This window comes from Suricata suricatta, chromosome 7 (genome assembly GCF_006229205.1).
Source record: "Suricata suricatta isolate VVHF042 chromosome 7, meerkat_22Aug2017_6uvM2_HiC, whole genome shotgun sequence".
NCBI lineage: Eukaryota > Metazoa > Chordata > Mammalia > Carnivora > Herpestidae > Suricata > Suricata suricatta.
Window position 1 is genome coordinate 104,899,919 of NC_043706.1, and position 22,876 is coordinate 104,922,794.

Sequence of the window (22,876 nt, forward strand, 5' to 3'; positions counted from 1 at the left end):
GCAAATTCCAAACTGGGTTCATTTTAATTTGTTTTCATGCTCGTGCCTTAAATTCATTAATCCCAGACTGAGATGTTGAACTCTGTGGTCATTTTGGTTTGTGAGGAAAGGCACTGCTCTAGCTCCCTGTATTGGTCTATGTTCCACCACTATCCATGTGGGGCAAATCTGCATCAGGATCACACTTCTATGCCTCCTCTGTCAAACTATTTATATAAAATACGTAGTTTCTGAAAACAAATCACTGAAAAAAAATTCAGAGAAAGGAAACACACTAAAGCAAAAGCACTCTAGAAAAGGTAAATAAAAAAGTCACTCATGAACTTTAAAGTCTATGACCAGAACTTTAGGGTTAGTAGTAGCTAACATGTTCCAAATAATCTTATTGTACACAGCAGTCAAAAACCTCTTTATTCTTTAATGGGTGTTTCTAGCTGCTTCCTTACAGCCTTGAAAACTTTATGTTCTGCCTGCACAGCTGCAGCTACTGACCACAGGCCACTTCTTTTTCTCATTATATTGCCTACCTATTTGTAACAATATCCTTTATTGTTTCCTTAACCACAAACAGCACTGTGGGAGAAAGAAACCCTTGGCCGTCTTACTTATTTCAGTATGACAGATGAAAATGTGTGGAGGGAGAGAGCCAAGAGGAAGAGAGACCGTTTTTTCTTTCGCTCTTCTGATGCTGCTATTTCAAAGCACATTTTACACGTTTTTGTTTTGTTTTGCGTTTTAATTCAGCCAATGAATGCCTACAAGATTTGCAACGTGTTGGGATCAATGAAATTATGTTTTTCAAACTCCATTTCAAACATTTCCACCAGACTTTTTTTTTTTTTTTTCTGGAAACACTTCTTATTTTCACTTAAAAGACATTGCAAGCAGATACGTATTGTAAGTCCCATAGTATTTTATTTCTTAAGTTATTTGTATTTCCTCTTTTGTTTTTGCTTTTGTCTCAAAATCAGTTTTTTAAAAAATTTTTAATGTTTTAAAATTTATTTTTGAGAGACAGAGAGAGGCAGTGCGAGCAGGGGAGGGTCAGAGAGAGAGGGAGATACAGAATCTGAAGCAGGCTCCAGGCTCTGAGCTAGCTGTCAGCACAGAAGCTGATGCAGGGTTCCAACCCACAAACATGACCTGAGCCGAAGCCGGAAGCTCAACTGACTGAGCCACCCAGGCGCCCCTCAAAATCAGTTTTGACAAATTGCATAACAATTCCTGAACCTGGATATATATATATTTCTGGTTAAATATGTCTAAGAAGATTTTTAAAATTAGAATAAGATTATATAGAGATTGATCGGAAATCAGCCACAATTGGGTGTAATGTGTAAATAAAATTCTAACAGTGGCAGAACCAACTTATCTCGGACTTGGTGTGAGATTTACTCGTGCTGCCATTGGTGTTACCACGACCGCCTGAGCCTGCTCTTCCCTCTACTCCCCTGACACTTTCCCAGTCTCGGCTCCTTTCTTCCATTTCTATACACTCACTCCCAAGGCTGCCTGAAGTGGATCCAGGGCGGGGAGGGAAAGGATAGACTTCAATCACTTTTGCTTTCTCAGGAACTTTTATTTTCTCTGACAACAGACGGGCTAAAGATAACTCATCTAATCCGATATAGTTTAAATTTTTGTTTTGTGTTTTTGCAGGATAACATTATTAAGTTGCCCAATTTTTTAATGCTGCTGAGCTGAAAATTCACATAAAATGTAAGTGTCTTGAGTAAATGCATATTGTGTGTGTGTGTGTGTGTGTGTGTGTGTGTGTGTTTCAGCATTTAGGGCAAAGTTTTCCTTAGCACTATGTCCCTAATTGATCATTTAATACGCACACACATTTGCCTACAGTTATCACTACTGTCCATGCCTGTCAGAAAAATATCCCTAGAATATTAGTTTTTTTTCTCTGAGATGTGAATTAATTTGCAATGTTAATTTTAAGGTGTGTGTCCAGAACACCCTATTTCCCACTATATTTCTAAGCCCACCCTGTCTTTCACAGCCACCCCACTTGTTCTATCAGATGTCACTGATTCATTCCAGCTCTTTTCTTTTTCCTTTTATTCTCTGATGCTTGTGACCTATACTTCAATCTTTTGGCACATAACACTATTGTTAATATATTAGTACCTTTGGTAATACAGACACAAAAATCTTTTGGTGCTTTTTCTACCAAACTAGATCTTTAGTTTTCATCATGACCATATTTTATATTTATTGGTATTCTCTGTACCCTGATTGTGGAAAGTGTTAGTGTATTATGGGTGATGATAATATGCCTTCTGTTGACAGGAACAAATTAAGAAAATATATTCTGCTTCTTTTCTAAGTGTTAACTTAGGGTTGTTCAAATGTCTCACACCAAAGCATAAATGATCTGGACTTAAATTTAAATGTATTTTGTAATGATTGATGGGAACCCTAAACAATGGGTAGAAAATGGCTCTAGTGTCCCTAAGTAGTTGACCAAGAAGAAAACAGGTGTCAGGGAAGAATGATGACTTTTACATTAAGTGCTTTCAGAGGCTTTTAATGACTGTCTGAGTCAAGTTATGATGCCAGGGTGGTGTGTCAATATGAGGCTGATAAGAAACCTTTGTTTGGCAAGATAAACAGGAGTGAATCGACTAAGTGTTGTTTGTAATTCTGGCATATTCCTTGAAGATGAAAAACAATCACTGTTTCAAGGTCAGATTAAAGATAACTGTTGAAAGATTAAGCTGAAAACGTTTCAGATTTGGGTAGAACATGGTTTCACATTCCATAGACTGTCCTCATTTACGAGCAAATATCTAAAGCATGTGACTGTAGATTTTTGAGCCATGACCAGACGTCACAAACGTGATATAGTATTATTCTATATGCCAGATAAAGAATGTTCAAAATTTGGAACTTCAAAAACCACATGGAGTCTTATTTTCAGAGTTACTTTAGGGTCTCATTGCTTTTGTTAAAAAAAAAAGATAAAGAAAAATGCTGATTCATGTGCATGCATAGCTGACAGTCATTATCACAAGAGAAGAGAATGAAAACAGACCAATCATAATCTGCATTCCATACTGTTTACCTTTTTCATCAAAGTGGCTGAAGTAAGATACCTAGCTAGCTCACGGACATTCCCTAGGCAACATCATTCTTCATTCTAAGTTTTATCAAGGTCTTAGAATTCTTAAGATAAGCTGCAAAGAATCAAAATGAAAGCCTAAGAGAAATAAGAAGAAAACAACTTTTGATATTTTTAAGACCCAAACCTAAGATTGCATAATATTTTGAGGAAAAGAACTCCAAATAGCCATTCCACACATAGTTAAATGTGTGGGTGGGGGTGGGGTAGGGGGTAGAGGATGGATAAGTAAAAAGGGGAAAGATAGAGGGAAAGAAAAAGAGAGAGGAAACATTGCTTACTTTAGTTACATGTTTCCTCATTTAAAGAATAGTTTTTATGTCCGTAAATGTTCACTTCAGTTTTTTAAAATCACCAAGACTCATGAATTTTAGCCTTTCTAGTCTTATGTGATGAAAATTTTCTACACATTGAGCTCTACATCTTTATTATAAGGTTTGTAGCTGGGACAGTTCTTGATACGAAGAAAGTGCAAGATAAAATCATTTCCATACTTCTTTGCACCCTGTACCCCTTTCCAGTTGTTTCTTCATGTTAAATTTTCATTTATTTATTTGTACAATTAACATACAGTCTTATATTAGTTTCAGGTGTATGATATAATGATTCAACAATTCTAGACATTACTCAGTGCTCATCAGAGTAAGTACACTCAATCCTTTTCACCTATGTCACTCATCCCTCCGGTTCCCTTCTGGCAACCACCAATTTTTCTCTGTATTTAAGAGTCTGGCTTTTTGTTTGTCTCTTTTTCTTTGTTTGTTCATTTGCTTTGTTTCCCAAATTCCATATATGATTGAAATTATATCATATTTACCTTTCTCTAATTTAATTATTTCTCTTAGCATTTTACCCTCTAGGTCCATCCATGTTGTCACAAATGGTAAGATCTCATTATTTTTTATGGTTGATATATTCCATTATGTGTATCTTATATATCTTCTGTATCCATTTATCTATGGATGGATATTTGGATTGCTTTCACATCTTGGCTACTGTAAATAATGCTACACTAACATAGACATGCATATATCTTTGGAATGAGTGTTTTTGTTTTGTTTTGTTTTGTTTTTTTCCATAAATACTCAGTAGTGGAATTATTGGATAATATGGTATTTCTATTTTTAATTTTTTGAGGAACCTCTATACTGTTTTCCATAGTTGTTGTACAAATTTCATTGTCAGCAACAGTCCGTGAGCATTCCTTTTTTCTCCACATCCTTGTCAACACTTTTTCTTTCTTGTGTTTTTTATTTTAACCATTCTAACAGGTGTAAGATGACACAAATTTGTGATTTTGTTTGCATTTCCCTGATGATTAGAGCTATTAAGAAATTTTTCTTCAACTTTCAAAGAAATGTTTGTTTATTTTCAGAGAGAGAGAATACAAGCAGGGTAGGGACAGAGGGAAGGAGAAAGAGAATCCCAAGTAGTTTCCATGCTCAGCGCAGAGTCCAATGTGGGGCTCGATCCCACAAACTTTGAAATCATGACCTGAGCCAAAATCAAGAGTCAGGTGTTTGGGGCACCTGGGTGGCTCATTCGGTTGGGTGACCAACTTTGGCTCAGGTCATGACCTTGTAGTCACTGAGTTCAAGTCCCACACTACAGGCTCTGTGCTGACAGATCAGAGCCTGGAACCTGCTTTGGTTTGGTGTCTCCCCCTCTTCTGCCCCTCCTCCACTCACACTGTGTCTCTCTTTCCTTCAAAAATAAATAAACATTTAAAAACAAGGGAGTCAGATGCTTAACTGATTGAGCATCCAGACACCCCTCCTCTTTATTTTTATATATATTCCTATATCCTATCAATGCGTATGTGCAAATTATTATAATACTGTGCAAGAGAGATGAATACGCTTTTGTTGAATATATCAAAATTTCTTAGGCAGAATATTCCAAAATTATAAATATAATTTGCATGAAAATAATATACATTATGTTATTTTATGAGTTTATAGTAACTAATCTTTTAGTTCAACACTGAGTTCCATATACTTCAATTACTTCTTAAGAGCTTAACATGAGATGAAATCTACCCTCTTAAAAAATTTTTAAGTGTACAATACAGTATTGTTAGGTATAGGTACAGTGTAGTAGAACAGATTATAGAATTTATTCATCTTGTATAATGCAACTTTATATATGCTTGTTGAACAACTCTACATTCCCCCCTTCCCAGCCTCTAGCAACTACCATGAAACTCTGCTTTTACTTGATTATTTAAATACCTCATATAAGTGGAATTATGTAGTATTTATCCTTCTGCGATTGGCTTATTTCACTTAACACAGTGTCCTCAAGGTATATCCATCCTAGCATATGGCAGGATTTCCTTCTTTTTAAAAACTGTATAATATTAAAACATATAATATTTATATTATATTATATTATATTACATTGTATTTAAAGACAATATAATATAAAATATATGTATACCATATCTTCTTTATCCGCTCATCTGTCAATGGACATTTAGGTCGTTTCTAACTCTTAACTATGGTGAATAATGTTTCAATGAACAATGGAATGCAAATACCTTTTTGGAGTACTGTTGTCAATTCTTTTGTATAAATATCCAGAAAATGGGATTGCTAGATTATATAGTAGTTATAGTTTTAATCTTTCTAGGAGACTCCACACTGTTTTCTATAACAGCTACATCATTTTATATTCACACCAAGAGTGTTAAGGGTTCCAATTTTTCTATATTCTTGCCACCACTTGTTATTTTGGATTTTTAAAAAAATAATAGCCATCCTAACATGTGTTGGGTGGTATGTCATTGTGGTTTTGAGTCTACGTTTTTTTAATGAATAATGATATTGAGCATCTTTTCATATACCTGTTGGCTATTTGTATGTCTTCTTTGGAGAAATATCTATTCAAGATTTTTGTCCATTTAAAAATTGAGATAACTTTTTGTTGGTGGTTATATTTTGGGTTTTGTTCTTTATTGTTCTTTCTTTTCATTTTTTCTTTCTTTGCTTTGCTTTCCTTTTTCTTTTTCTTTTATTTATTTTTTCTTTTTTTATTTTTTCTTCTGTTTTTTTTGAATTTTATTTTATTTTATTTTATTTTTTGAGATTATTTCCTGTTTCTTTTTTTTTGAATATAACACAATTTATTTTTTTTAACATATGCAATTATTTTCCATTGTTTATGATACAGTAGTTACAATGACACTCCAAACAGAAAAGCAAAGTAAAAAATCAAAACCCCAACTTCTATTTCATGTAATTAGACTTATACAAAAATTAGAAGGTTAAGTAACAACTAGTTAATCACCTAATTTCACAGTTTTTTAATTTCTTTTCTTTTTCTTTCTTTTTTTTTTTTTGCCTTATAAGAGTTCCTTATATATTATATATATAAAATGCTTATCAGATATGTTTTGTGTATCTGTGTTCTCTTTCACTTCCAGAGATAAGCCAGGGACTAGGAATCTTACCAGTTGTGTTGCACTGAGTTGGGAGATGGGCTCGGGGCAGGTGGGGTGGTGAATGCATACAAGTCTAAGCCTTCTCCAGAACTCTAGTAGGTCTACAGTAATCCTGGGACCATCAGCTGCCTGAGACATGAGAGACAGAAACCAATGCTTTGGCAGCCCTGGAAAAGTTGTGACCTTGGAAACATGGTCCAAATCCTTCCTTCTCCAGGAGAAGCACGGGGTTTAGAGTTTTTTACATGCTTCCTCTGCTCTGAGCCAGGGGAAGTGCAATGGCAAGAGTTTACATAATAAATTGCTGTCTTCATTCTCAATGGCTCCCAATCTGGAGTCCTTTTTCTGTTAGAACTCGGAATTAGGCAAGACAGAAACCAGTCCTTCAGGTGTCCCTCAGAAAAATCAGAAAGTTGAGTATATGGTCCAGTCCTTTCCTTCCCTCCTCACAGTGAAGATGAGAGCTTGAGGTTTCCCTCTAATTATATGGTTCTGTGGTAGGGAGGAATATGATGAAAGGTATCTCAGATTTTCCTACTGGCTTCAGTGTGGCTGGTTTTGTGTGCACCTGGGATGCAGGTGCTTCTCAACTGGTTTCTGAATTTCTCACAGGTGGAATTGGTCCATTTGTTGTGGAATCTGTGTGTCTATGGGGGGAAAGAGGGCCCAAAGTTTTCTGTTTCACTATCTTGCTGATGTCACCTCCCTTTTAAACTCTTTCTTTTTTCTTTCTAGGTACTTGATTCAAAGTCATACATATATCTTGTATGCTGTACAATTGTTAAAAGACAAGTGGATTTAAAAGTATATCAGAAAGTAACATAATAGCAGTGTTCAGAAACTTAGTGGTTAAAACTTTGGTGTAATTTAATGAAATTATCCTTATGCAAGTCTCTATTCAATGAGAAGTGAGTAAATCTTCAACAAATGAGTTCTTGCTTTTGCTACACTTGCTATTCAAGATGTTTAGGTTAATTGGAATTGGGTGAGGAGTTAAATATTAACCCTTAGAAGATGACTTTAAAAATTTGCAGTGTGTGCAGAGAGCAAAATTGAAAACTGCAGTGTATGTTGCTTTCCAAGTTGAGGTAGAACATTTAGCAGTCAGGTATGAGGTATAGAGATGAAAGATTTTGCTGAAAGAACAGGTCAGGATGTCCTAAGAAAACAATGAATGCAGCTGACATCATGATGAAATGAGATGATCTTGAACGCCTACTTTCTCTTTCCAGGAAGGATGGCCAGAAGAGAATGTAACAATAACCTCTTACTCTAGACTAAAACATACTTGATCATTCATAGTCTAGATGAGCAGATCAGAGGTGGTGTGTGACCACCTGGAAACTAGACCTGGACAGAGACAGAGGGTCACTGTGCTGAGGTGGAGATTAGAAATAAAATCTAGGATTGATCAAACACAGTCTTTCCACATGCCTGGTTTATCTTATTAAATTGTCAGTTTCATTTGAATAAAAGATCTAAGCCTCCCAAACACAGAGCTGCAGAAAGGAGAGAGATCCTCCTCCTTTATATATTTAACAGACATACCCTATCTAATATTTCAGTTTTCAGCACAGAGTTCAGGGAAGGACTGGGACTGAGAGATGACCCTTGATTGTTAGCTATGATTCACAAAAATTACAAGGATCTCAGCTTTGTTCTAGTGGCATATAAATTAGTTCATACTTCAGATAAGATTATCTTCATTCATAAGAAGGTGGTATTAGCTTCAAGTATGTATAAATTTTGTTGTTTTTCTTGACTGCAAAGGCTTTGCACCTGTGCTTCCTTAAAGCATACTGGAAAAATAAAAACTCCAAAGAGAATTATTTTCTTTTCTGTCAATACCAGTCAATCCTACTACAAATTACCATGGTTCTGAAGTTGGCAGACTGATACAATTAGTTCCCCTAAATACTTGACATTCCATGTCAGTAAGTAGAAAGAAAGACCAAAAAAAAAAAGAAAAGTCTTTCCTGCTGGGAACATGGTAGAAATGTTAGAATTCTTTCCAGAAGAAGAAGAAATCCAAATCCACAAACACTACATTGTTTGCATGTTTTTCTAGGCTTTATTTTCAGCCTTGAAAACTTTCACGCAGTGCCTCTTGCCAGAATATGACACACACCACTGGGACTGAAACTAGCACCTGTGTGAAGCGTATCCATGACCATTAAAATACTCAGTCCCTGGGTGGGACAAAATAAACCCTGTTTCATTGAGGTTGTGCCAGGAAAAGGCCACAGTTTAGCTGGCACGGCAGCGTGGCCAGAAAACAGTTTACCAGGTGCTTACAATTTACAGCGTTGCTTCAACTCTTAAACATGGCTACACTAAACTACATTATAACTACATATATGTGGTTTTATTTTGTTTGGTACAGCTCAGGTATATGGCATGATACATACTTTGATTGTAGCACATATTGTCCTAATATTGTAATCTTTTCTTGTCTGTTTACCCTTTAGCCTAGTAATAAAAGTGAGTGAAGTAAAGCCGGGTTTAGTAGAAGTCATCATTATTTCTTGCCATGTCTGATAAAGACATGGGTACATTTCATGAGTGATGCAACCAACACTTAGTCTCATCGTGTAGATGACTCTCAGGAATGGCAAGGACTAAAAAAAAAAAAAAAATGAAATCTTGCCACATCCAAGGGTGTGGAAATCACTCAGTTCTACATGAGTATTGTTGAATGGGTCTTGGTGATAACAGATTCTCCACATTCTCAAGAAGAGTTATATAACATGAAATTACTTAATTTTAGAGTGTTGCTGTGGACCAATGCAGTCTATAAGATATGGAAAGGCAGAAACTGTGTATTTTATCTTTCAGCTTCAAGTCATGCCCTTATATAAGATAGATATACTCTTCCTCTGTTTTGTCTTATGTTACTGAATTAAAAGACTGTTTAAGATATATTTAATATATATTATTTTAAATATAATATAAATAAAAAATATATTTTAAGTATATATATTTTATAGACATTCATGTGATATAAAAGAAAGGTAACCACGTGGTAGTATTCTGTTTATACCTTCTTTGTCAATGAAAAATACTTTTGCATTAAATAAAAGAAAGCAAATATTAGAAAGAGAAAAGTGAAGTGCAATATGGAAGAAAAATATACAGAAATAACGGGCCCTACAAAACTTCCAGGTTTTCTATTTGTATATATCACATCCTAGAATATAGAGAAGACATTAAAAACTGACCAAACTACTTAAAAAATATGTGAATAAATCAATGAATGAAACATATTTAGGATACTGAATATAATTAGACAAAGTATGAGAGTGGTGACTAAATGGTTCCAAGGACATGTGTCAACCTTGAAGAAATTTTCATTGATCTGTGGGTAAATGAAAATATACAGACAATTATAGTGTATGGAGTATATATATTTATTGGTGTGTGTGTGCATATAAACATCTACTGTATTTTTTAAAGAAATGACTAATTTTCATTTTCAGATTTCTGCTCTTTCTATTTTTTGAATATTAAAATTATGATATAGTATGAGTATAAGTTATTGTGTTTCTATTTTCATGAACATCACTTGTGTCAAAATAAGAGACTATTAATTCTAGTTGGTCCCCAACAATGTATTTAAAATTTATCTTGATCCACAAAATCTAAGATTCTGGGATCCACTGTACTGGGCTCTCTCTTAAATTCCTAATGCTCATCCATCTCTCATTCTTACATATTTACCTGTGATTGTGTTACATGTCATGTGACACCAGCCTGATAGGTAGATGAAGATCTAAATTACATTGCATGACAAAGTGAACATCTATAGAAGGCTTAATAATTTGGAAATATGGGTCAGACTTTAAAGGATGCTTATTTTATTTTTTAATTAAAATATTTTTCTTGCTTATTTATTTTTGAAAGAGAGAGAGAGACAGAGCATGAGTGGGGAAGGGGCAGAGAGAGAGAGGGAGACACAGAATCTGAAGCAGGTTCCAAACTCTGAGCTTTCACCACAGTGCCTCACATGGGGCTCAAACTGTTGAACTGCGAGATCATGATCTGAGATGAAGTCAGATGCTTAACTGACTGAGCCACTCAGACGTCCCCAAGATGTTCATTTTAAACATGAACAAATGCTAAATTTTTTTTTTTTTAAGGAATTGAGAACCCCAAGCCAACTACATGGCAGGAGATGCAACCTAGTGTGAGATGGAGAAACCATTAATAGAACTATATAGAAAATTGCCCTGGTTAGCTCTGCTTTTGTCAACAGGTAAATGGATGTTTCATATGACTCTGGATGTCATTTTCAGGAAGGATGCCTCTGAGTGAAGTAATGCTTTTCATGTGTGGAACAGAAGCAAGGAGGCAAGAGTTCTGATCCATGCCAGATGAAGAATAAAATCCAGGATGCTCAGTCTGAAGAAGAACACTCTGGAGGATTATCTATATCAAATACTTTCAGGTATAGATGTTTTCTTTAAAACATGAAGGGTAAAGTCAAGAATGATGTGCATAAGCTATAGATAGGAGATACAATTTGATACAAGGAAGTGGTTTATTAGAATGGTAGTAGTAGAAAAAGGAGAGATGAGGATAGTGAGCACACAGGTTAGCATTTGATGATGGTGAGGTCTTTGCCAGTCATGGGACTAGATCTTTTAACCCATAGTTTACCCTGAAAACCATGTGTTATCATTCCCATTCTATCAGTGCCAGAGATGACTGTGTGGACTGGTTTCTATGTTGTATGGAAAATTTAAATCAGCAAGTTCTGCCTCTACTACCTCTGGGATTTGAGGCTAGTCACCTCACTTCTCTGAGCCTTAATATCTCATTTGTAAAATGTGAGTATAAAGCCCAGTGATTTTTTTTGTTTTCTATTGTTGCTATAACAACAACAACAACAACAATAACAAAAACAGACTTAATGGCTTAAAATAACATAAATTCATCATTGTAAAGCTCTGGAGGACAGAAGTCTGAAATGGGTCCCAAGAGGTTAAATCAAGGTGTCAGCAAGGCTGTTTCCTTCTGAAAGTTCTAGGGAAAAATAACTTTTCTTGTTTTTTTTTCCAGCTTTTAGAGGCCACCCACATTCCTTGGTCTTGGCTCCCTTCCATCTTCAAGGCCAGCAATGGTGAGTCAAGTCTTTTTCACATCACATCTGATACTCACTTTTCTACCTTCTTTTTCTCATTTGAGTTATGATTACATTGGACAAACCTGGAAATTTATTAAAAATTCATTAATTTAAGGTTAGATGCAACCTTAAAATTTTATTTGCCAGGTAACATAACATAGTTATGAGTTTGGGTATTAAAACATCTAAATCTTTTGGAGGTCATTATTCTGTCTACCATCTCCTTTAAAGTCATTTTCAGATTTAATGTTTTATGCACTGGGAGATAATCTCATCTTTTTATTATTTTATTTTATTTCACTTCATTTCATTTCATTTTACTGTTTTAAAGTTTATTTGAGAGAGAGAGCAGGGGAGGGACAGAAAGAGGGAGAGAGAGAATCTCAAGCAGGATTTGCACTTAAGCACAAGACCATTGACTGAATTATAGACTATTCTCAAGAAGGAGTCACTTCTAAGAAGCCAATCTTAAAAGTAAAATCTTATGCATTCTTGGCAGTGTGACAGACTATGCATTCTCAAGGCTGTGCCTTTTCAGAAATTATAAGAGAGGCAAAATAGAAGCTACTTGTCCCTGATTGAGCATGGGTAACAACATAAATTCCTTGAACTGTGGTAATGGTCTTTAAGTTACATGTACGTCCAGTGACAAAGTGTAAAAATTTAACTGGATAAACACGGCTTAAATACAACTTTTGAACAATAAGTGGCCTATGTAGTCCTAGAGGCAATGTGGAGGTAGAAATGCTAAAAGATAAAAACAAGAAAAAATATCTGACCGGGACCTCAGAGGCCACGCATTGAGGAGAAGTAGACTTCACAGAGTCAGATGGGTGAGTGCACTGAACAAATAAATGACTAAGCAAACAGCTGCAACATCAGTCCATGGGAAAGGGTATCAGTCTCCAGAAGTTGCTACAATATATTATTTAAGTTTCCAATTTTTCATCAAAAATTATAAAACATGCAAAAAATAAGAAAGGATGACCCATATACAAGCAAAAAGGAACAGGCAACTGAACTTATTTTGAATGGGGTCCAGATCTGGAACTTAGAAAGACCTCAAAGCACCATTATAAGAATATGCAAAGAATAGAAGGAAATAATAAAACCATACATAATAATTAAAGGAAGGTGTGAGAACAATGTTTCATCATATAGAGAATATCAATAAAGAGATAAAGATTATTTTGAAAAAAACCAAATGGAAATTCTAGGGTTGAAAAGTAAAAATTATCAAAATAAACATTCACTAGAGGAGCTCACCAGTAGATTTGAGCTGGCAGAAAAATAATTAGCAAATTTGAAAATAAATCATTAGAGATTACAGAACTTGAATACAATAAAAAATAAGAATGAAGAAAAATGAGCTCAAAGAAATGTTAAATACACCAATATGCATAATGGGACTACCAGCAGCAGGAAGAAGAAAGAAGCAAAAAGAGTGAATTAAATAATGAATAAAAAAGGACTAAGCACTCCTGAAAGTTGATGGAAAACTTTAATCTACACACCTAAGAATTTCAAATAGAAAAAAGTGCAAATATATCCATATTTGTCTCAATCATACACTGAACATTGAAAGACAAAGAGAATCTTAAAAGCAGTAAAAAAAAATATTTGTCAAGTACAAGAAAACCTCAATAAGATTAATAGTTGACTTCTCATCAGAAACAACAGAAGAGGGAACTCAGAGGGATGACATATTAGAAATGCTAAGTGAAAAACTGCCAACAAGAATTTTATAAATACCAAAACTATCTTTTGAAAATGAAGGTGAAACAAACACATTGTCAGAGAGCAAAAGCTGAGAAAATTTGTTGCTAACAGCTCTTCCATAGGAGAAATATGAAAGGAAGTTCCTCAGGTTGAATGCAAATAACAACAGACATTACATCTAATCCACAAAAGCAAAAAAGAGTGCCAATAAAGTCACTTGTGAACGTAGGTGTAAAAAAAAACACCTCATAATTGCACATTTCTTTTTTTTCTCTTACCTGATTTAAAGAAAAAATTTATGAAACCTATGTATATGATTTTATTTTGGATTTATAGAAATGTCATATATTTGACAACATCAGCACAAGGGAGATAGGTGGAAGCAAAGTTGTATTGGAACTAGAGAATGACACCAAATGGTAACTAAAATCCACAAAAAGAAATGAAGAGAATTACAAAATTATAAATAAGGTTAATGTGACAAACTAGAAATATGTACACTTGCTCTCTTTTCTTCTTTCAGCTTCACTGAGACACAAGACTGTATGAAGTAAAGGGTATCTGGGTGGCTCAGTCAGTTGAGTGTCTAACTTCAGTTGATGTCATGATCTCATGGTTAGTGGGTTTGAGCCCTATATCAGGTTCTGTGCTGACAGCTCAGAGCCTGGAGCCTGCTTTGGATTCTGTGGCTCTCTCTCTCTCTCTCTGCCTTTTCCTCGCTGATACTTTGTCTGTCTGTCTGTCTCTCAAAAAAATAGATAAACATTAAAAAAATTTTTAAAAAGAATATCTAAGAGAGTATAAAGTAATAATTATTACTATTATTGGCTTACAAAATCTAACACTTATTCATGACAATACAAACGCAACAAACTAGGAATAGGAGGAATTTTCCTCAATCTGATAAAGGACATCTATAAAGAATGCACAGCTAAGGTATTTGGTGATGAAGATTGAATGCTTTCTTTCCCCAAAAGTTGAGGAATAAGATAAGGATGTATCCTCTCACTGTTTCTATTTAGCATTGTACTAACCAGGTGAGTTAGGCAGTGAAAAGAGAAAAGTCATCCAGATTGGAAAGGAGAAAGTTAAAACGATCTGTATTTGTGGGTGATAGAATCTGTTCTATAGAAAATCTTAAAAAATCCACTAAAAAATCTTAGAATTGATAAGCGAGCGTAGCAAATTTGCAAGATACATGACCAATATACTAAAATCAATTGTATTTCTATATACTAGCAATGACAATCTAGAATGATATTAAGAATATAATCTCACTCATATTAGCATCAAAAAATGTAAAATTCTTAATAGGCAATGAAGTACAATACTTGTACAACCGAAAATCATAGAATATTATTGAAAGAAATTAAAGAAAGCCTAAAAAATGGAAAGGCATCCCATGTTTATGGGCTGGAGGATGTAATATTTTTGACATGAGAATATTGACAAACTAATCTGTAGATTCAACACAATCCCTATCACAGTACCAAGGTTTTTTTTTGTTTTTTTTTTGTTTTTTTTTTTTCCAGAAACTGACATGATGATCCCCAAATTCACCTGGAAATGAATAAACCCAGAAGAGCCAAAACAATTTTGAAAAAGAACAAAACTGGAAGACTCATGTTTGCCAATCTCTAAACTTAATACACAGCTGCAGTTATCAAGATAGGGTGATACTAGCATTAAGGATAGACTTACACATAAATACAGTGTAATTGAGAGTCCAGCCATAACCTCTTATATTTATGGTTAATTTATTTTTGACAAGGGTATCAAGACAATTAACTAGGGAAAGATCAGTCTTTATAACAAAAGATGGTGGAACAACTGAATAACCACATAAAAAAGAATGAAGTTGGACCCCTTCCTTACAGAACATACAAACTATACCACTCTTACAAGAAAATTTAGGAGTAAATCTTCATTTACTTGGAGTAAGCAGTGATTTCTTAGATATGGCAACAAAACCACAGTGACAAACGAAAATAGTAAATAAATTGGGTTATGTCAAAATTAGGAACTTTGTGCTGTAAATGATACCATCAGGAAAATGAAGACAACAGATAGAATGGGAAACAATATTTATAAGTCATATATCTAATAAGGCAGAGAGGTATCCAGAATATCCAAAACACCTATATAATCATAAAAATATTAAAAATCAGCAAAGGATTTGAATAGACATTTCCCCCATAAAACTTACACAGATGAAAAGATGTTTAACATTATTCATCAGGGAAATGCAAATCTTTTCAGTAGGAAGACCAGTAAATTTTTAAAAATTAAAATGATGTTGATTTTTGTGTTGTTTCTACAGATCAGGGAAAACATAGAATGTGGTTGAGGTTCTATATGATATGTTTGTAATGTATGGGAAAAAGAACATGAGGTGGGAATTATACTAAAATTAATTTTAAAGTTAAGCATATCCTGAAAATATATGGCACAGGTAGCTAAAAACAATGGCAGTTATAGCTAATAAGCAACTTTGTAAACAAAACAAAAAATAAATATCACCGGCAACTATATACAACTCTTTCTTTTTTTGTCATAATACAGAAACAATTTTGTTTCTGTCAAGGTCTTTTCTACAAAGGCTTCATCAAAATATGACTAACCCTCTCTTGCCTGTCATTGGTATTAGATTAAATACTATTCAACTTGGAAATAATAGACTTAAAATTATTAATATTTTTTAAATCTTAAAAAATTACCTGGGATATCATTGATCTTCTCTTTTTATCATTAAGTATTATTTATTTTCTCTTTCTTTATATATAGCATGGTTTAAATTTATATATATGTCAGTACTCTTTTTTATTATTCTATCATCATCAAAGGAAGGTAACAGGTATTAGAATTATAAATAATTTTTAAACCAATGAAGGGATAAGACATCTCTGTAATCCTCCATGAAATCTAGAACCATGATTTAAAGAGAATCAATATTTACATTACCAAGTTTTCAAAATAAAGTGTTCTTCCCAAGTTATCATAATAGTAGAAAGATATTTTCCCCTCTCCCCAATTTTCCTCCAGTAATATTTAAAATTAAAATCAATTATTTAAAGATTTTTTACATTTTCTTTTTCTTTTCCTTATCAAATATCCTTTCCTTCTCTTTATGAGTATTTGCTGAATTCACAAGTGGGTAAAAAAATTTGGTGTGGTCATGTAAGCCCTTCTGTTTCCTGAAATTCCCAGCATATTTCTCGTAGCAGTGGAAAACTTGTAGCAGTGCTGCATATCGTTGAAAAGTCAGAAAAGGCCTCATGTTTTCTTTTTCATCTGAGTTCCATAAGCATTTGGCCTCTCAGCCATATGGATCTCAAAACCTTATAGACAGCTAACACTATAGCACGTATTTAGTATTTGCCTATTTATTGATAAGAGTGATTCGGTCTGTGAAAGCCTATGCGACTCAGCTTTTCCAGAAGTTGATTTATTCCAGGGAACTAATTTAATAACCTACACTGAAAAAAATTTTCTTTTTTCTATTAGGAATTTCAACCTCAGAAATGAAGACTCAACAGAACTTGAAAATTAGACAGATATATTAAATATATTGATGGAGATGTACTGAGAAGTATATAGTATCAGGAAAAATAATGCATCTGCCTGGTGATAAATGTACTAGGGTCTTATCATGACTGATAAGAGTTTTCTCTTTAGGTGAATACCACCAAAATAGTTCTGTTTTTTAAGTTGTCTCCTTTTCTTCTGATTCAGTAATTATATTTGATTGGTATATGAAATAAGCCTATAGTTTGCTCTGAGCTCTACTTTGTATAATATTATGAAGTTATTAATAGTCTCTGGTCAAGGATAATCTGTCCTATTTAGACCTTCCCTCAACTAAGGAGTTTAGGAGATTTTAATGAACACATGGTGTTTTTGTCACTCAGCATTATTTCACACCCTCTTTTTTGTTTTTATCTGTATCTGAAGAAAAGAGGGTAAAATAGCACTACAACATTCTTCTAGGGAATCATTCTTTCTATTCTCTCTGTAAGTGATGGTGGAGAAATTGAATCTACATTTCATTCAGTTATATATTCCGGGAGTAGGGCTTGGGTAAGCCATTGGCTTATCCCAATATTCAGCCACAATGATTAAAGAATAGTCCAGTAATTGTTTATGGGAGAGAAGGAAAATTTACTGAGACTGGTGGGAGGAAAGTGGATTTTTTTCACCCAGTGGAACATGGTATGAGGAAGTGAAGTCAAGACCTGCAGAAGCCATATTATATACCCAAAGGGGAGAAGCTAAAACTCGAGAGGAACCAATTCTGAAACCTCAGGATAAAGTTATTACCATGGAAGACAGAATAGAGAGGTAGAAAAGAATAGGCCTTTGGTCATTCCATTTGAGGCCCTGAGGGAAAAAACTCATCTGAAATTAAATATATATATATGAAAAGATTTAACTTATATTTAAGTCAGTTTACTCTAAATTTTCTGTCACTTGCTAACGGCACAGTGAAAGAAGTGTTACTCAACCGATAAAGACGTGAATGCTTATTTTACCAAAAAGAATAATTTTCTTTATATACATATTTGTTAGATAAATTTATCACTTACAAATTTTGTGTATATGTTTTCAATCGGTGGCGTGATTCTGTGTGACTGAGAGGCACAAAGAGATGAAGAGTCCTGCCTGAATGGGGTGTGAACCTTCTAGCAGGTGAGACACTTGGTTCCAATCTTTAGACCGTACAGGAAATGCCACTTTGGAGTGCAGTGCCTTTTTTCTTTTTTAGATGCCACACGTAACTGTTTTATGCTGTGGATTTCTTGGGTACTGTGAAAGCCTATTCTAGAGGCTTAAGCCATGGTGCTCAAAAACTCCCTGGATGTTTTTAACCTTTTAGAAAGAAATACTGGCATGCTGCTTTTCTTTGTTCACATTTGGGTACTCCTTAAGAGAGGGTCAACAATGTCTGCTAACGACTACAGGAGGCAGCTGGCTGCAATTTCCCCAATTTCCTATAATTTCCTCTGGCCTTTGCACCTCAAATGAGCAAAGAAGAATTTCTTTAAAATTTTTTTTAGATAAATGCTATACTTATGTTACATAATAAACTCTAAGTTATAATCTATCATCTCCTGCAATAAATCCTACTATACCTACGTTGGATTTCCTATGACATCCTCCCCTACCAGGCAAGTTCCTTTCTGCATTTATTTGTTTCTACTTTAGAAGACTGGTCCTTTGTTTTGTTCTTTCCCTGTAGTCCACCATTAAAAAAAAAAAAAGGTCAATTTTATGAAGAGTTTTGGTTTAAGTTTTTTCCTTTTGTTTTTATTTTGAAAGACTGAAGTTTGCATCTAGTTTTTCCAAAGAATATTCTTTTTTATTATTTCACATCTGATTGTTATGGCCAGGCTTGAAGTCTTAGGCTGTATATACATGGTTTAAAGGGGAAAAAAATGGAAAGCATTCATTTGATTTTATAAAAGTGAAAATCTGGGCTATTTGTTCAAACCTTCCAAATATGTCAAATTAGTGGATCAAATTACCTGGATCCGTTCTTCTATACAAGGTTTTTTTTTAAATCTAAAAATATGAATTTGGCTCTGATGCTCATTGTAAATATTCGCTCAAGATTACCAATCCTAAACAAAGAATTCAGTCTCTTGTACTTCTACTACACTTTATAACAATTGCCTTTATTTTTCAAGGCAGTCTTTTGCCTTAACCATTATAATGCAGAATCCTAGGCTTTGCTTTTTCTTCTCACATCTCAAATGCAGGCATTTCAAACAGTTCCATTTCTACTCTCTCTCTCTCTATTTCCTTTTTTGGAAGGAACCTCAAAAGTCAACTTCATGTGCAATTTAATCTCAAAATCTATGTTCACAGCTCCAGTTACTATGCTGAGAGCCAAATCCAAACGTTTAACACGTGCTTAACATCTCCATTTGGAAGCCTCCACATTATTTCAACTTCAACTTATCCCATTTTTGTTCAGCCTGAATAAGATCTTCCTCCTTAGACTGAACAACTTAGAGTTAGTATTTATTTAGACTTCATGTGTTTTGAAGCCGACATCCATTCAATCAGCAAATTCTCTGTATTACATATCCAGGCTTTTCTTTCTATTTCTTTCTTATAATTCTAGAACAGATCTTAATCTCTTTTTGACTGATTACTTGCAAGAATGTCTTCTCTAGGCCTCTCATATCCATCCAGTCTCTCCTTTTTCATGTACACGGACAGGTCAATCTTGTTAAAGCATTGCCCTGTGCTTTTCAGATCTTCATTCAAACTCTAGCATTGTAAACTGATACAGTCACAATTCTCTAACCCAGCCCTTACTCATCTCTACTCCCTTTTCAGCTTTATTGCCTGCAGCTCCTCCACCCAAAGAGTGAGTATGCTTCACCATTTGTGCCTCCCCATTTCAAGCAAATCTTTACACCTAGAATAATCTCCTCCGTCTCTATCTGTGAATATTCACCATAAACCGGCTGGAGTATTGCAGCCTTCAGAATCTCTTCTTTCCCTGCTTGCCTCTTTTCTCTGATCCCTCCCAGGAAGTGTCCTTTTCTCCCTTAACTTTATTAAATCAAAAATTTGTTATTGTTACAATTTTTTAAATTATTACTTGTTATTTAAAACTGCTATTTAAAATTTTTTAGATTAATTTTTGCATTGTTATTATTTTTGTGTGTCTCCTGCCAAGAAAGCTGTAAGTTCCTCCAGAACTGGTAATTCATATTATTTATTTTTCTGTTCTCCTAGTGCCTAGTGAAGGAAATCCTTGGGTGCTCAAGTAAATCTTTGAACATATTGCTAATTCTGTGAAAACTGAACAAGATTATAAAACTTTAAAATTTTTATTTTGTTCACAAGCAATTCTCTAAGTGGGGGAAAGGATTTCTCCTCACTCACAATGTGTAATATATTTCTATGTAACATGAGACTGAATTAGTTCAAAAAATATATAAGAAGTTTCCAAATAAACAATATGACTGAAGCCTCAGAAATATTCTCACTCTCCCAAGCCCTTTGGCAGTAACTAGAGCTGAGTCTGAGGACTAAGCCCACTGCCGAATAGTTGTGGGGCACTGGAGAGAATATATCACTTTTATAAGCTGGTTTTCTTATTTGTAAAGAGAAAATAATACTCCATACTGATCTTGTTAAGAAAAAAACAGGACAGTACATGTAAAGAAGTGATACAGAGAAACACTCAATACACAATGGCTACTATTGACATTATCATCCATGATAGACTACTTTTTTTTTTATAGCTAAAGCTTAAATTCCCATGTATTAAGTAAGTAGCTTTAAATGATGGTTGTTCCTCCCAGGTTTGCCACACATTGTGTTCCCTGCTTTTCTCAAATTAAATTGCTGATATCCATCCTACCTTGCTTAGAAGATCATAAAACCTGCCATGATGTTTCATCATTGAATTGTTGCGGAAGAATAGAAAACTTGGCAGTTCTTATTTTGATTTTTTTTTTACTTATTGTCATTCAAAACTCTTTCAATTGTAATGTGCAGTCCCACAGAGATGGGGGTTTTATTTTTTTATTAACTTCTAATAAGTGTTTTGATCTATTGCTCTATCTCATTACCATATGTGATAGAACATTGTTTAAATTAGTAACAGGTTGAGTGTACATTTTGAAGGAGTCTTTACAAACTTCTGAAACTCTTGATCAGTGTAGCAGAGGCACCAACACATGTCACATTGCCACTATCAGTCATTCTTGATATCTATCTAGTGCTTTACCGTTTACAAAACAACATCACTACACTATCAACTTAGAATTTTGCAAAACCCAGTTAGAAAGGCAGGGCAGGTATCATTACTTAATTATAAATGGGAAATCGAGGTTTATAGAAATTAACTTGCATAAAGTCATGTAGCTTATAATGGAGGGCAACATTCAATCTACCCAAAGAGAATTTCAATTAATCTTAATTTTTTTTTTTTTTTTTTTTGAGAGAGTGCAAGTGGGCGAGGGCAGGGAGAGAGGGACAGAGGACCTGAAGCGCTCTCTGGGCTGACAGCAGCATGCCCAATGTGGGGCTTGAACTCACGAACCCTGAGATGATGACCTGAGCCGAAGTCAGACTGAACCACCCAGGTGCTCCATCAACTGATCTTAGTTCTTAATGTTCATGAGCCATATCGTAAAATTGATCACGTTTGACAAACAGTAGAATTTTAAGACAAATTAGTCAGATTTCTAAAAAGTTAAGAATCATGTTCTTCCTAAATAATACAATGAGGAAATCTTTTCATGTTATTGTCCATATTTTATGGTTAAGTATGAGTATAAAGCATTTTTATCTTGATATAAAACCCCTCCAACTTTCAGTAACTTTTATGCCTTCTTCCTTCTCTCATTTCTTTGGCATATAAACTGTTTGAAGTTGGATGAGTCAGTAAATAAGGGAACGTTTAAATGTATGTATTAATATATATTTGATATGAATGTACTTTTCACAAAAACAAACAGAAAATCCAGGTGCTGACAAATTGGTACCATTGTTCAGTCTCATTCAAAAAACTCTGGTCATGTCTATGGAGCATAGGAAAAACTATGATAGGAATTTACTATAGTAATTATGTAGCTAGAAAGACATTTAAATATAATTTTCACTATAATACTATAGTATTATACTATAATAGTTTATTAAAGACAGAATTACTTTTCCATGAAGACAGACATATCTGAATGATGGAAATAGGTGACAGTATTTTATTTTAGGTATTAGAATCATCTATTTGTAAAGTTGATTCCATTTTCTTTTTTTCTCCTAATAGTAGATATTTAGACCTCAGAATAACTTACAGTTATTAAATTTTCAACATAAAAAAATTCTCGTCAGTATTTTCACTGTCACACAGACATCATCTTGTTTGCCTTGGTTCCCCCACTGGTAAAATTAGAATAACAAAACTTACCTCATAAAAGCTTTATAAAGTATAATCACATACACCTGGTACATTAGTAACTAGTCAGTGCACACTATTAGTATTAGTAGTAATACTCCTCCCCTGTTTTAATATTAAACACATAGTGTAGTTGGTGGCAAAAATGTCCACCATTATCCACTCCATGCCCTTTACAATGTGACTTTACGCCTTCTCTTTGGCTGATCCTGTGTCTTGCTTTTATGATAGAATGCAGAAGAGATGCCACTGACCATGTCTCCTGGGACCTCTGCCTCCATCATATAATCAAACCTAGCTAACGTAATGGAAAATGATTTAAAAAAAGTCTTATGACCTAAAGGAGACTGAAAGAACTTTCATTTGGATTGCCCACGGTAGATTAAGTAGGTTCGTTCATTCTTTCTTTCTTTCTCTTCCTTCCTTCCTTCCTTCCTTCCTTCCTTCCTTCCTTCCTTCCTTCCTTCCTTCTTTCCTTTCTTTCTTTCTTTCTTTCTTTCTTTCTTTCTTTCTTTCTTTCTTTCTTTCTTCCTTCCTTCCTTC

The 22,876-nt window shown here is 34.3% G+C and overlaps 1 pseudogene; it reads left to right on the forward strand.

Moving 5' to 3' along the window:
• The first annotated feature begins 10,945 nt into the window (after positions 1-10,945).
• LOC115295323 overlaps positions 10,946-22,876 on the forward strand; it is a 17,477-nt pseudogene continuing 5,546 nt past the window's right edge.